Genomic DNA, 12,962 nt, shown 5'->3' on the forward strand with positions numbered 1-12,962 from the left:
AGAGTTGTGTTGTGCGAAATTAGGAGAGCATTCTGAAGGTGCAGCCACAATCATCAATTGAAGACCAATTCTCTATCAAGCGAAGACATTCCTTTGATGAAGATGAATTCTTCCATTAATCCTTGTGTGTTCTTCATGTCTATGGAGAGCTAAATCCCTCTTGTTGAATCTAAGGTAGTAGTTAATCTATGAATATACAATACCATTAGTTAATTCCTGTGAACAATAATTTGAATTCATTATCAATAAGTAATCTTGCCTTTATTATTAAATTATCGTTTAATCTTTGATCGAAAGAAAGGATTTAACTTTTGCCCTAGGTTACTATATTGATTCAATACCAATCCGCAGAGATGGGATTGAGATTGGGTTTTCATAATTATCGTTCTTAATTACTGTTATCGTTATTGATATTTGGAGAGATCGAATCTCGTACCGGTAAAAGCTATCTAGTTTGATTTGCAGAGATGGAATCTTATTTGAGGATAAGTGAAGATAATGATTCATAAAGTTGTTCAATTGGGAATTAAGTGATAATTGTATAGGAATAGATTGATGAACCCTAAAGATTCAACATACTTCTCTAATTGTTAAACCACAATTCATTATTTGCATTTAGTTTATTTGTTTACTTTTGATAATATTAGATTATAAACCAAACAAACCTAATTTTCCTAACTCAAAATAAACAACTATAGAAAGGCAGTGATATTAACCAATCCCTGTGGATACGATATATTACCGAAAATATTTACCCACAAATACTTTCAACAAATTGGCGCCGTTGCCGGGGATTGGTGTCAATATTGCATGCATTGCAATAGTTTTTTTATTTTGAGCTATTTCCTTATTTTTAGTTATATTATTTTTAGTTAGTTACTTATTTTTAGATTTTTTTTTGTTTAGTTCCTTAATTTTAGATTTTTAGTTTAGTTCCCTTATTTTAGATTTTTAGTTAATTACCTTATTTTAGATTTTGTTATTGCAATAGTCTTTTAATTTTGATTTTTGTATAATTTTTTCTATCTTGTTATTTCACTTGTTTGCTAGTCTTGTAGATGTTTGTTTCTCAGAATGTTTGACCCACATATAAATGACGCGATTCATGCTCAAAACGAGATCCTTTTTCAACAAATGGAGTATCTCCTTCAAAGTGTGTCACAGTTCACACCTCAAGTTAATGAGTTTTATGATAGCGGATGGGGCACACCGGAAGATACGATGGAGTATCATATGGCTAACCATGATTATCATCAAACAGGATTCTGTCCACCAGTGCAAGAAGAAGAAGTGAATTACATGAATAATAACCAAGGACAAAGGCCGTATCAATATCAAAATCAGCCATACCAACAAGGCTACCCGCCAAGATATAACAATCAAGGGTACCAACAAAGGCCACCGAATCAAGGGTATCAACAACAAGCCTTTCAACCTTACACTCAATCATCGCCACAACAACAAGGAGGACAATCTAAGTTGGAAGAGATCATGAATCAGTACATACAAATGTCAATGACAAATCAACAACAAGGGCTTTCACAGTATAATCAAGGTTATCAAAGTGGACCCTCTGAGTTAGAGGAAACCATGAATCAATTCATGCAACTCTCTTCAACCATTCAACAGAACCGAGAAATTCGAGATGCTCAACTTGCCAAATTCTTAACCGAGCAAAACGTAAGTCAAGTCTCAACTTTCCAAAACCCTACGACTTATGTAGAAACTTGCAATGCTACTTCTATAAGGAGTGTAAAAGTGATTGGTGAGGATGTTGGAAAGAAGAGATTGGAGGAGGAAGTTGATGACAAAGAAGATGTTGTTGAAAAGGATAACATAGAGTATGGAAACATCAAGAAAAATTTAGAAGTTGAGTATGAGCTCTCAATGAAGCTACCTTATCCAAGACCTCCTAAAAAAGTAGAGGATGTGTTAGTCGAAGGAACAAAAAAGGAGGATATAATCAAAGAAGTCATGAATGAGTTAGAAACTTCAAAAGTTGAAACTTTTTCAAAAGAGAATAGGGTGGACTTAGAGTTGAAGAAGAGTAGTAATGCAAATGAGCATAAACTCTCATTGGAGTTACTTCCTCCACAAGTTCCTAATAAAGAAGGGAAGGAGATTCATTGCTTTCGACCAATGGAAATGTTTAGCCGTTTGCAAACCACCATTCCATTTTTAGAAGGTTTAAAGTTAAAGCCAACATTTGTCAAGGATAGGTTCTCACAAAAGAAGAAATTAACAGATAAGGAGGTTATCTATCTTGAAGAGAGGACAAAACAAAGGAAGGAAGAGAGATCGCGAGTTGAAGGGGTAAGAATTAAGGATGAAGAAACCAAACAAGCAAACATGAAATACTTTTGGGGTTTCACATTGGTAAGAAAAGTACCAAGGAAAAGAGACATTGGTTGATGATTCAACCATGAACCGTCGAGCCATGCGACGATAAACGAAGCACTTTGTGGGAGGTAACCCACACTTCTAATGTTTTGTTTTGTTTAGCTTTTATTTCAGGAAATAATCAGGGAACCCGTCTGGTGAAAGCTAGGAGGCAACAATTGATATTGCGTTACTCTCTGTAAGTCACCCTCTCGGATTTGTTTCGAAACATTGAGGTCAATGTTTAGTTCAAGTTTGGGGGGTGGAGTTATTTATTTTCGATTTGTTCAAATTTTCTGTTTTTATTTAATTATCCATGCCCAGTTAGAGTAAGTAGTCCCATAACAAAACGAGAATCTCAAGCAAAGTATCAACAATGAAGCAACATGTATGAAAAGTGGTAGGAAGTGAATGTTCAAAAATTTTAAGTTTTCACTTTCTTTTTCAATAAGTAACAAAGCAGGTATGAATTTTCAAACTCAAACTCTTAATGTGTGCAATGAAACTTAAGGTGTTAGTAAATACTGTCAGAAGTTCTTTATGATACATTGTTTATTGGATCAGCTTAGCCTTAACCATTGTGAGGAAAGCTTTCCATTGTTTACTATATGCAGGAGACCATCAATTATTTTGACTTGTTCGTATCATGCTAAACCGGTTGTTGCATCGTCTGTGGAAATCTGTGGAAGTGATTTAGGCAATTGTTTGAATTTGAGAGTTCTTTGAGCCGACTCTACCGTAAAAATTATTTTCTTCTGTGAGAGTGTGATCCTTTGCTAACCATTCTTTGAGCCCGAGGTCAAGGTAAGTATCATAATATGCACCAAGCAAAATACCTGGTGAGTTTTGATCTCAATAAAAAAGTTTTGTTCTGGATCATCAACCATAAAATTTGGTGATGTGTTTTCTCTTTGACCCTTTTTAGAAAGTAGGGGAGCATTCATATAATCTGAATACAGGTTGATCTCCAAGTTGGGGAGAGTCATATGCAAAAGAAGAGTAAGTACTTATGGTAATCGGTGAAAGAAAAAAAGTCGTAGCTTGAAAAAAAGAAAAAGAAAGAAGTAACAACGTTTGAATATAACGATTGTTGGAAAAAAGTGAAAAAGAAGAACCAAGCTACGAATGAATGAAAAAAGATGGACATGTAAAGGAATTAGAGTTTTAGAGAAAAAGAAATAAGTTATGAATTGGATGCTTCCCTATATTAGGAACAACCCTTGATTATCTTCTTTTCTTTGAATCTAAACCACATTACAACCATAGAAAGACCTTCTGATTCTCAGATTCCACAAGACTTGATGCGAGCAATTTGGTGAACGTATGATATGGATCTTTGTTGATTTAATTGTTTGGATGAGTGTTTAACCCCTCTTTTATTCATCATACTTTTTGATGAGAGTGATTAGTGCTGATTCAATTACAATTGTGTAGTGTTTTGAACTTCTGGAGGTAATTTGCTTTCAAAGTTTGTTTCATGTGTATATTCTGAGTTTGCAGGTAGAAGAGGAGTATTTGACTTAGTTACTGTATTGAACCACTTGAGAAAACCTTTTTGAAAAACCTGTTGCATGATTGTCGGTAAACTTTGCTGGAGGTAAGTAATTTTGTTTAGGGACAAACAAAACTCTAAGTTGGGGAGAGTTTGTTAGGAGTAAATTAATGGTAAATTCATGTGTTAATATAAGTGATTTCTTCTCTAAACTAATGCAAATTGTGATGGATCCATAGGTTTTTTAGTGAGAATTGAATTGAACAAGTTTAGTTCGTGTGTAAAGCAAATCGAATCACTTGTGGGTGTTATTGTTGCAGGTTTAGAGCTGAATTGAAGTTTGAGAAGAACATGAGGAGGAAAGAGAGCTGGAAGTCTCAAAGGCATAAGAAAAAGATGGAAATTGCAAAGGGCGCGCCGCGGAAGTCCTGCGAGGCGGCGCGAGAAAATCTCTGTTTGTGAGCGCGCCGCGGGAGTTCTAGTCAGCGCCGCGCCAAAGTTTCTGTTTGTGATCGCGCCGCGCCAGCCCGATGCCGCGCCGCGGCCTCGGCGTAAAAAGCCCAAAGTTTCTATTTAAAAGCCCTAGCTTCCAAGTGAAAGAGAGAGTTGTGTTGTGCGAAATTAGGAGAGCATTCTGAAGGTGCAGCCACAATCATCAATTGAAGACCAATTCTCTATCAAGCGAAGACATTCCTTTGATGAAGATGAATTCTTCCATTAATCCTTGTGTGTTCTTCATGTCTATGGAGAGCTAAATCCCTCTTGTTGAATCTAAGGTAGTAGTTAATCTATGAATATACAATACCATTAGTTAATTCCTGTGAACAATAATTTGAATTCATTATCAATAAGTAATCTTGCCTTTATTATTAAATTATCGTTTAATCTTTGATCGAAAGAAAGGATTTAACTTTTGCCCTAGGTTACTATATTGATTCAATACCAATCCGCAGAGATGGGATTGAGATTGGGTTTTCATAATTATCGTTCTTAATTACTGTTATCGTTATTGATATTTGGAGAGATCGAATCTCGTACCGGTAAAAGCTATCTAGTTTGATTTGCAGAGATGGAATCTTATTTGAGGATAAGTGAAGATAATGATTCATAAAGTTGTTCAATTGGGAATTAAGTGATAATTGTATAGGAATAGATTGATGAACCCTAAAGATTCAACATACTTCTCTAATTGTTAAACCACAATTCATTATTTGCATTTAGTTTATTTGTTTACTTTTGATAATATTAGATTATAAACCAAACAAACCTAATTTTCCTAACTCAAAATAAACAACTATAGAAAGGCAGTGATATTAACCAATCCCTGTGGATACGATATATTACCGAAAATATTTACCCACAAATACTTTCAACACACAACTGTGAATTTCTCTTAAGTTTAAGCTTGATCTCACTAAAGTATTACAACAGCAATATAGTGAGGTTGATGATGAAGTTTGAGAGCTTTTGATTTGAACAGCGTTTCAACGTTTTTGCATAAGAGTCTTGTATTCAGAATTCGTAACTTAGCTTCTCATCAGAACTTCATATTTATAGGCGTTTGAGAAGATGACCGTTGGGAGCATTTAATGCTTTGCGTATTCCGTACAGCATTGCATTTAATGTTTCACTCTTTTGTCAACTACCTCGAGCCTTGCTTTCGCTGTGTCTACTGACATTGCCTTTCATAGCTTTCAACGTTCCTTTTGTCAGTCAGCGTAGCCTGCCAGCTAGTACTTGCTTCTGATCTGATGTTTGTGTGCAGAGCATCTTCTTGTCTTCTGACCTTGAAGTGCTTCTGGAATCCATACAACCTGCATAATCAGAGTCGACATATCCTTCTATTACTGCTTTACTATCTTCACCCAAGGCTCCACCATAAATTAGGACTCTATTCAGAGACCCATTTATGTACCTTAAAATCCACTTCAATGCTTGCCAGTGAGCCTTTCCAGGATTCGCCATGTACCTGCTTACAAGACTGACTGCGTAAGCTATGTCGGGTCTAGTACAAACCATAGCATACATCAAAGAACAAACTATATTAGCATACGGAATTCTATTCATATAGGCTCTTTCGACATCAGTACTGGGACACTGATCAATACTCAGCTTGAATTGAGGGTTTGTTGGAGTCACAACTGGCTTCGAATTCGACATACCAAACTTTTCAAGAATCTTCCGTAGATATGCCTTTTGAGATAAGCATAACTTCGACTTCTTTCTATCTCTTCGAATGTCAATTCCAAGAATCCTGGAAGCAGCTCCCAGATCCTTCATATCGAACTCCTTATTGAGTTCAGCCTTCACCCTCGTCACATCTTCAACATTGTTGCTTGCTATGAGAATATCATCCACATAAAGCAACAAAATAACAAATGAATTACCAGATCGAAATCTGAAGTAAACGCAGTGGTCGAACTGACTTCTAATGAAACTTATGCGTGCCATGAACTTGTCGAATCTCCTATTCCACTGTCGAGGAGATTGTTTCAGCCCATACAAAGATCTCTTTAACTTGCACACATAATCTTCCTTCCCCTTTTCGACATACCCTTCAGGTTGCCTCATCAGGATCGTTTCATCTAAATCACCATACAAGAATGCAGTCTTCACATCCATCTGTTCCAGTTCAAGATCGAACTGTGCCACCATGGAAAGCAACATTCGAATGGACCTATGCTTCACAACAGGAGAAAACACATCATTGAATTCGACACCTTCTTTCTGAGTGAAACCCCTTGCAACTAACCTTGCCTTGTATCTTTTCGACGTCACTCCTTCAATTCCTTCCTTAACTTTGAAAATCCATTTACAGCTGACTAACCTTGCCCCAGCAGGTTTCTTGATCAGTTCCCAGGTATGATTATCATGAAGAGATTTTATCTCATCATCCATGGCCTTCAGCCATTCAGTCTTATTTCGACTCCTCATAACTTCCTTATAGTCTCAAGGTTCTTCGTCTAGAACCTCACTTGCAGAGATTAAGGCATAAGCTATAAAATCTGCATATCCAAGTCTCTGAGGTGGCTTGATGACTCTTCTCGACCTATCTCTCGACAATAGGTAGTCATCGTCAGTTTCCTCAACTTCAGCATCTTCTGCTTCTTCTTCGACTTCATCTGGGATATGCAATTCAGCATCAACATGCTCCACCTCAACAGGAATCTCTACCTGTTCCAGCTCTTCGTCAGATGTTTCTGTACTTCGACCAACATCATCAGTTTTCTTAAAAGCCATTTCAGCTTCATTGAAAACTACATCTCGACTGGTGATACACCTCCTGTGACCCGGCTCTAGGCACCATAGCCTATAAGCTTTGACTCCTTCAGGGTATCCCATGAACATGCATTTCAGAGCTCTAGGTTCGACCTTGTCTTGCCTAATGTGAGCATAGGCTACGCAGCCAAATACTCTCAGTTTGTCGAGATCTGGTGGATGTCCCGACCAAACTTCTTCAGGTGTCTTCATATCTAACGCTGTCGAAGGACATCTGTTTATCAGATATGTTGCTGTCGAAACAGCCTCAGCTCAGAACACCTTTGTTAACCCCCCACTAGTCAACATGCATCTGACTCTCTCCAAAATAGTTCGATTAAACCTTTCAGCCAAACCATTTTGCTGTGGAGTACCTGCAGTAGTTCTATGCCTTGCAATACCAGAGTCAGCACAAAAACTGTCGAATGCCTCAATGCAAAATTCAAGGCCATTGTCGGTTCTCAACCTCTTGACCTTTCTGCCAGTCTGATTTTCAACCAGAGTCTTCCAACTTTTGAAATTCTCAAAAGTTTCATCCTTAGTCTTCTGGATGAATACCCATAATTTTCTGGAATATCATCTACTATGGATAGAAAATACCTTGCTCCTGAATGTGATGGACACCTTGCAGGCCCCCAAAGATCAGCATGGATGTAATCAAGGGATCCATGTGTTCTTTGTTTGCCTTTGTTGAACTTCACTCTGCAAGATTTTCCAAGTACACAGGGTTCACAAAACTTCAGCTTTTCGACTTTGTCTCCACCAAGCAGATTTTGTTTCCCTAATTCGACCAGACCCCTTTCACTGACATGGCCCAATCTCATGTGCCAGATTTCTGTTTTCGACAAAGGTTTCGTGGATGCAACATTTGTCGAACCACTTACAACTTCAGCCTCAAGGGTATACAAGCCTTGTTTCTTCACGCCTCTCAAGACTTCCTTCGAACCCTTCATGACTCTTAGGATACTTTTCTCTCCTTGGAAAACATATCCTTTCTTGTCGAATTCACCAAGAGAAAGCAGATTTCTCTTCAAATCAGGAACATACCTAACTTCAGTCAACAACCTTATTGACTCATCATGGAGCTTGAATCTCACAGATCCAACACCTGCAATCTTGCAAGCCTTGTTGTTTCCCAGCAATACTGATCCACCATCTTGATCACATAATTCCTCGAACAAGTCTTTGTTTGGAGTCATGTGCCAAGTGCAACCTGAATCCATAATCCACTCCTTCTTAGAGTCACTGCTTGAAACCACAAGAACATCAGATGATTCGAAATCATCTTGAACAATGGCAGCGTTGCCATTATCCTTACCTCCATGATATTTCATGCGTTCAAGGCACACCTTTCTTGTGTGACCCTCCTTCTTACAATGGTAGCATCGAATGCCAGATGCTTCGCCACTGTAAGTCTTCGACTGGCTTTTGCCTTTCTTCTTGTCGAACTTACCATCCTTTCGTAAGAGTTTTCCTTTAACGGCCAAACCTTCGCCAACTGTCGAAGGTTTATGCTCCTTTCGTTCATTCAAGTCCATAAAGTACAAGGCTGATTGAACTTCTTCAAACGTCAGGGACTCCCTTCCATACAAGAGAGTTTCTTTGAAGTGAGCATGTGATCGAGGCAAAGAACACAATAGTAACAGCGCTTGATCTTCATCATCGATCTTCACATCAATATTTTCAAGATCAAGAATCAGCTTGTTGAACATATCCAACTGCTCAGCCAATACTTTGTCTTCAATCATCTTGAATGAATACAAAGCTTGCTTCAGGTAGAGTCGATTTACCAGCGATTTGGTCATATACAAACTTTCAAGTTTCACCCATAACCCTGATGTCGTCGTCTCCTTTGATACCTGCCGGAGAACCTTATCACCAAGGATCAACAAAATTGCGCTGTGTGCTTTCTCGATCATATTCATCTTCTCCGCTGCCGTCAATTCTGCATTCATGGCTGCCTCTCCCTTCAACGCTTCCAAACAACCCTGCTGAACCAGTAGGGCTTTCATCTTCAAGCGCCACAGACCGAAATCATTCACTCCGGTGAACTTTTCAATCTCATACTTTGTTGAAGGCATCTTCTCCACGCTCACCGCACCAATTTGTTGTGAATTCAATGCCAAGAACAAAGTATAAAATAAGGGATGAATAAAGGACAAGGAAGAAGAGGAACACAAGATTGGTTATAACTGCTATTCTTTTACTTTCTCTTAAAACAAGATTACAAGTTTACAAGAATAACAAATAACCTCTCTCACCCTAAATTAGGATTTGCAGCTTAGCAATGATGAGAGACTAGTATGCTATTTATAATAAAACCTAACATACTAACTAATGGGCTTTTTCAGCAAGGCCCATTACACAAGCGAACTTAATAAACAAGCTAACTTAACAAATTAGGGTTTAAACACTAAAACCTAATTTAACATGCTAACAACCCTAGCATCTTCGACATCTGCATGCTAGACCCATCTTCGACTACAGCATGCACACTTCGACACCAGCATGTGAACAATCCTTCGACTTCATGCTTAACTCTGTCGAACTGTCGAACCAAGAAGCTACCCTTCGACAATACTAGAGTTCGATCCAATATCTCACAAGTACTTTAACACCCAAGTTAGTGAGAAGTGAAAAAAATGGTGATGTAAGTTATCGTGAGTACATACATGTGATCAGTGCGTAACAATCTTTATATTTGGGAAGCAGTTAGAATCGTCTCATGTTTCTCATCGCGAGACACCGAAGAGAATTCAATAAAATCTAATGGTGGAAGAGCATCAGACAGTGAGTGTTTGCTTCTTAATCGATGACACGCCTAATTTTAGTAATCTAATAAATACGTCTTGCATTGACCTTCTTATGATTAAGCATCTCTGTCTTTTAGCCAATAACAATCTAGAACAATTTCTTTTAGGGTTAAATATGTTTTTGGTCCCTATAAATATCTCAATTTTAGCTTTTAGTCCCTATAAAATATATATTGACTTTTAGTCCCCATAAAATTACTTTTGCACTCACTTTTGGTCCCTCTACAGGGACTAAAACTGAGCGCAAAAGTAATTTTATAGAGACTAAAAGTCAATATTTTTTTATAGGGACTAAAAGCCATTTTGAATAATTTTATATGAACTTAAAACATATTTAACACTTTCTTTTATAAATTAAAAAATTACATATGTTCTTAAAGTATTTGTTAGCCACAAACTCTATATTTTTATAGTTTATTTTATTTTTCTAGTCGTTTTTTCGTATGAAAAAAGAGAACTAAATGATGAGTACCAAATGTGAAAAATAATTTGGATGGGACTAGTCTGGTCGGCAAAGATAAGTGAAGTGAGGTGGGGCTATTGGTTTTTGATTTCTTCACACAGACAAAAGAATGGATTATAGTACTACCTCCGGTCCCATTTATAAGAAAAAATTCTCTTTTTAGATACATTGAATAAATAATGTATCTGAACAATATGTTGTCCAGATTCATTATTTATTCAATGTATCTAAAAAGTGAATTTTTTCTTATAAATGGGACCAGAGGGAGTATCATATTGCGCGTGCGTCCAAGACGCAAAGGAAGAGAGTGGGAAATGAATATGTGATGATTGAGAGAATGAGTGGGTGTGAGTGACCTATCATCTCTGTAGCGGACGAGGGGGGCGAAATAGACATTAGTTATTGATGCTTTGAAATATGTGGAATGTTTAGATTCTTGTTTATACAGTTTGTTGGAATGAGAGACATGTTTAGTTTCAATTGTTGTCCTAATGCCTGCATGTGAAACCACAATGAAAATATAGACAAAAAAAGTACGCATACGTGTTATATGATATATTAACTTATTAAGTGTCACTAAAAATACTTGCTTCTTTAATACTATTACACTTGTGTTACTTGAGATAAAATTTCTACATACTTTAAACATTAGAGTATGTAAATCAAGTAAGCTATTCTTCATAAACTTCATGCAAATGGGCTATTAAATTACATCATCTTTTTTAGGATTAATAGCTATTTTTGTCCTGCTAGATATATGGGTCGAATCTTAAAAATAATATGATTACGGGACGTCTACCACTGGATCAATTTATTTCTTACGTTTTGTTTTCTCTTCAACGATATATAATGGGTCATGCTAACATGTGCCCTTAGGGCACATGTTAAGGATACTATAAATAAAAAAAGTTAAATATAATTAAATGCAATAAAGTTATATTTAAAGTTTTGATACATTGAATGCACACGTTTTAAGAAAAAAAATCTATAAATGTTTCATTAACTTGTGCCTTTGGGGCACCGGTTAGCTTTTCCCATATATAATTAACATTAAATTCTAAAATTAATATTACAAGAAAATTATTATACATTAGTACTATTTATTATTTATTACATAGTATTATTTTACATGTGTACTATTTATTTCAAAATGAATAATAATAGATAGTATATATTCCAAAAAACAGTAATTTATATAGAATATTATAATTAATTGAAATTAAAAAATTAAACAATTATTAAACAAATATTATTTTAATATTTATTATTTAAAAACTGAAAATAATAAAATAATAATAAACTGAAAAATATAAATAAAATTGAAAATATTAAACATATTAAATAAAATTGAAAGTGTTAAAAAAATTAATAAATTAAAATTATTAAATTATTAAATAAAATGAAAGTACTAAATATGAAAAATATGTTTCTTAATTTCTTTAATAACAAACTGAAAGTAAATAAAATAAAATAAATTTAAATTAAATATATTTATGTATATATTTAATAAAAAAAGTAATTTATTTATGTATTTGAAGCTTTAAATTTTAAGCTTTGAATTTTAATCTTTAACGCCAAAATAATAAAATAACAATTAAATCTCCACGTAGAATTTTATTTAATTAAGTATTTTAATTTGTATTGCTAAATTAAATAAATTAAAATTAAATTTACGTATTTATTAATTAATTTAATTTAATAAGTATTTTAATTTATTAAGTATTTTAATTTGTTAAAAAAATAAAATTACTCAAATTAAAATTACACAAATATTATTTAGTAACAAATTATATTTTTAATTTTTTTATTTATTAATTTAAGTTTAATTTTAATTTAAAATATTTCAGTTTAATATTTATTATTTATTATTTTTAGTGCTTTTATTGGCTGATTGGCATCTATGTTTGACTAAAACATAATAGCAGTAAAACATAATATTAATGTGAATCTTGCAAGTTTATAAAGAATAAAACAGGTACAAGCAAGATGTTAGATGGAATGTCATGACATCAACTCATGACATCGCGCCTGCAGAATTGGAAGGAAGATTCAGTTTGTACTTAACAGATACAGAATATTCTATGTGAATATTATGTAATCCTATGTGGCGCATATTTAAAGGTCAAAAGAATAATTGAATAATCAAATCAAAAGATTGAAGATTCAGGAAGAATCAGATCAGAAGATGGGATTCAGCAGTTTCTAATTTAGGAAACTCAGGATTGAAAGACCTTATTTGTAGCAGAATATTTTCTGCATATTTGTAACAACAAGAGTCCTGCGATTTGTAAGCCCAAGTCCAACTAGGATCAGGTTATAAATAGGAAACATTTGTAACCTAGAAAAAATAGAAAAACATGGTTTTAACGATGTAATCATTAGGGTTTCTATAGGTAGACCACCCAGGTTATGGGATGGCTGCCTTGTCCTTCTCGAAACCTGTAGGTTAGAGAAGTGATTGTCCTCACTTGAAACCTGTAGGTAAGAGTTGAGTTTTGTAAGCTTGATTGAAGCTTTGAAGCAAGATCAAGTATGTGTTCATTGTTAATTGTGTAAA

This window comes from Vicia villosa, unplaced genomic scaffold, assembly GCF_029867415.1.
Source record: "Vicia villosa cultivar HV-30 ecotype Madison, WI unplaced genomic scaffold, Vvil1.0 ctg.000251F_1_1, whole genome shotgun sequence".
Lineage (NCBI taxonomy): Eukaryota > Viridiplantae > Streptophyta > Magnoliopsida > Fabales > Fabaceae > Vicia > Vicia villosa.